We start from the raw sequence: 4,270 nt of genomic DNA on the forward strand, positions 1-4,270 counted from the left end.
AGTGAGGGGAAAAAAAGTCCAAAGTAACTCGACATGAAGGGCAATAGGAGGCTGCAGAAATACACCTGTATTTCAGGGATGTGGATCCTCTTATGCCAAAGTTTTCCAAAGCCTCCCACTATAAAGAAGTCCTGTCCTTTTAAGCAATGGTTTTCCGATAGAAGTGAGCAGAGACTGTCGAGACAGATTAGCAATCCCAGGCTCTCTCCCAATCCAGACTAGCACACAAGCTCCACTTTGGAGGTGCCGGTGCCTTGGAGTCTCAGACGCAAGCGAAGCGCGCGAACTGGAGGCACGTGGCCGCGGCCCAAGCGAGGCCCACTAGGCCTCGCTCAGCGTGCGCTCAGCCCCAGGGGCCGGATCATGAGCTTGGGCACCCGCAACCCCGGGGCACCCAGGCCTGTGGCTGCCGGCCTTGCTGGACGGTGCGGGCTGCAGCCTACCGCGCTCGGCCTACGAGCTCTGAACCCACCATGGGGTCCTTCTCCGCCGTGCGGCCTCAGCTTCCGGCCCATCTCCTTCTGGGCGTCTCAGCCGATAGCCAGACGCTTTCGCTCGGCCCATCTGGCCCACGCTGGGGCCTCCACAGCTCGGCCGCGGTGGGGAAACACTGCCAAAGTTAAGCCTGACGCCCCTCGGCAGCCTGTGCTCTTCCCACGCTGCAAAGCGGGGTGCCAAAGCCCGGTGCTCTGCAGCTCCGCTGGGTCTGACCCGGACCGCGACCTCGGGGATCTGCGGCTGTGGGACGCCGCACCCAGGCCAAGCCACTCGCACACTACTGATTGCGGATCCAGGCTCAAGCAAGGACTGGAGCGCAATGTTTTAATTGAAAGCTCAGGTTTAAGCACAGCTGGCGGCTGTGTATTGATTTTGCAGAGGATTCTCTTGTGGAAGCATATTAAATATGACTGGCACGGCTAGAGTCCTCCTCTTCTGCCCCCTCCCTCAGGCCTTTCTATGGTCATTAACCCGAACACTGTAAGGATGACTTTTGTTTAAAAAAAAATTTTTTTTCTTTTTTAATGCCAGAAATCGCCCTCACTTTAGAATAAATTACTTAGCAGATGCCTTCCTGGGGTGTAGACAACCTCAGAGGAAAATCCCTTTCTGGAGCAAAAGCTCACACATTTGCACTACTTCTGGGATCACAGAGGGAAAAGGCAAGCATTTCTACTCCCCAAAAGTGTTGCAATTCCAGCCCTGGTGGCTTGTATCTCTTGGTTCTAGATGACAAGAGGCACTGTTATTTTAAATACCATTATTATTATTATTTCCTCACCCGATTATTAGGTTGCAATACATAATATAGCGTCCTGGGCCATCTCCCCAGGGAGTTGAGTAGCTTGGGGGCAGACGGCTCACCCGAGGCTGCTGAGTTTGGGGAAACACCCACTGGGCAGATTTGATATTTTCTCCCCGCTGCTCCGTAACTCGTTTGGAAACAAACAAAAAACCGAAACCAAACCAACAAACCCAAACCAAACAAAGTTTACGGTTTAAGGAGTCTCCCTCCCTCCCTTCCTTTCTTACTTCTTCCTAAGGGGACATTTAGGATCTGATTTACACGGTGCTGCGCTTAACCGCTGAAAATAGATTAACTTCTGAAGAGAAATTCTTCTGCGATCCTTTTTTTTTCTACCCCAGGAAGCATTTTATTGAAAACATTCGAACCGTCTTGCCAGTGGCTGGCTTGTCCGAGGCGCACGGGCCTCCGCCTTTGGTGCGCGCGGTTAGCAGGATTAGTGCGGCCGGGAGACAAAGAGCCCCAGATACCCCGGCCAAGCGAGGCCGGGCACGCCCGGAGAGATACCGGGTTCCGGGTACCCGCGCGCAGCGCGCGGGCACCGTCTTGGGCCCGGGCCTCCAGGGACAGATGGGCCAGAGCCGTCTGCATCTGCCCGCGTCCTCGGGGATGCTGCGGCGCCCACAGCCAGGGTGGCTGCGCGCCCGTCCCACTGCACCCGGCTGTTTCGCAGCGCCCCTCGCATTCGGGTACTGGTTTTCACCCTCGAACAGGAGAGGCGCCTATAAATCAAGGGCAGCCGGCTTTGCAGCCAAGTAGGACGGGGGAAGGTGGTGCAAACCTATCACGATTTCCAGAACCCTCCCAACCCCCTTCACGATCATCACATAAGAGGACTTTCACCGCGCCTTCGGAAATCTGGGCAGTGTGCGCGCTCCTAGGCCAGAGGGAGTCTTCCAAAAGAGCAGATCTGCAGTCCCTACGCGCGCAAGTTTGGTACGCTGTCCTCTCTGCTTTAGAGGCATATATAACCACACACGCGCATATGTATGCATATTGTGTGTATATGTATATATACCTTCACTGCTATCGACAACCCTTCACTTAAAAATGCCGTTTGATTAGGACACTGATCCAATACCTGCTCGCAGCAATTTGCCAGCGGACGTAGTCGGGGTGGGGTGGGGGGAGGCAGTCTTCTCTCAAACGCCTTTTCCTCTTGCCACGCGGTTTTGACGTGCAACCCAAAGGAAACAATAGTTTACAAAGGACAGTTGTGATATATTTTACACACCATGTACGTATATATATACGAAATATATATATATATGAAATAAAAAGGCATTTTTGGTGATGGACAGACCCTGCGTAGTTCGGGTACTGTCGATTTCTAACTCCCTGGGAAGACGGCTTAGGATCGTCCGCGTTATTTAACTTGGCAGCCAGTTAAACTCCGCGGTGGAGCCTGCCCAAAGGTATTAGCGTTAAGTGCTAAGAGCTGGAGTTAAGTCGGCAGTGAAAACGACGGGCTGGAGGGGCCAAAGGGGTGAGAAGAGCTGATTCCAGTTTCGCTCAAACTTCTGGAAGTTTGCCGGCCTGAGTAGGTCTGAGTTGGATGGCCCACTGGGTAAGAACCCAAAACGCTGTGATCGCTGTACAAGCGAATCACTCGGTTCTGTTTGGTTGGTTTGGTTTGGCTTTGCTAGAAACTTCCCAGGTATGCGTGAGAATGGAAAAGTTCTTTCCTGCCCGGGTTTCTTGAGTTCTCACCAGTTCAGCCGAATCCCATCTTCTGAACCTCTCCTAGGTAGATTTCTGTCTGCGTTCTCTACCCCGGAGTTTGCATTTTGGCTTAGGTAAAGACAAAAATGGGAACTGCAAAAATGCTGAGTAGAGCTCCACCAACCGTGAATCAGTCTCTTTCTTCCTCCGCCCCTGTCTCCTCCCACACACAGACCCTCCCTCTTTGGGGGTTTAGCTAGGGTGGCGATCAGTAGATGATTACTTATTACTGAGGGCCTCTTACATGCCCGGCACAGTACTAGCTAAATACCTGCTCTAGTCGTTCTCATTTCTGTCCTATGAAGTTAGCGTATACAATCAATGGGCCCACCATACAGATAACATGTCCAAGGTCACATAACTGGCAAGAGATTGTTTTCAGAACCCATATTCCTAAGACCATGCAAAAAAAAAAAATCCAGCTAAACAATTAGCCTGAATTGGCTGGTGGAGTGTAAATTGGGACACTTTGGAAAACTGATTGGCTGTATCAATTAAAGTTGAATGTTTGCATTCCTAACAACCCAGCAATTCCACTCCTAAGTATATACCCAACAGAAATGTGTACTTAAGCTCACCAAAAGAGAGGCACTAGAATGTTCACAGCAGCATGATTTGTAATAGTCCTACACTGGAAATTTTCTGAATAACCATCAAGTGCAGAATCCATAAATAAATTGAGTGGTCTGTTCACAAAATGAAATACTATATACATCAATAAGAATCAACAAACCACTGCTATACTAAACAGCATCAATGAGTTTCACAAACATAATACTGACCAAAGGAGCCGGATCCAAAAGACTACACACTGCATGATTTCATTTAAAGTTCAAAGTAGGCAAAATTTGGGCACACAAGGCTTCTGGGGTGCTGGTAAGGGTTTGTCTTCTGATCTGGGTTCTGGTTTGTGAATATTTTTTGAGCTGTTCACGCTTATTTGAATATTTTCTCTATGTTTGTTATGCTTCTATGTATCTGTTAGATGCACTTATTTGTTCACATTTTAATATATATTATACTACCTCTATATCTGTTAAATAAGTGAATAATCAGCCTGAATTTGTCGACTTGCCCCCCTCCCCCAGTTTCCCAAAGAGATACTACTCCTTACCTGCCTCTTGAGTAATGCACCTTGAATTTCTTTCTCTGGATCAGACAACCACATCAATTAGTTGGCCTCTTACACAGACTTAAAAACAAGCTGCATCCAGACTTTTAACACAATCGTCTTTGGAGCCTGGG

This window comes from Monodon monoceros, unplaced genomic scaffold (assembly GCF_005190385.1).
Source record: "Monodon monoceros isolate NGI ecotype Baffin Bay Population unplaced genomic scaffold, NGI_Narwhal_1 Super_Scaffold_3, whole genome shotgun sequence".
In the NCBI taxonomy this organism is placed as follows: Eukaryota; Metazoa; Chordata; class Mammalia; order Artiodactyla; family Monodontidae; genus Monodon; species Monodon monoceros.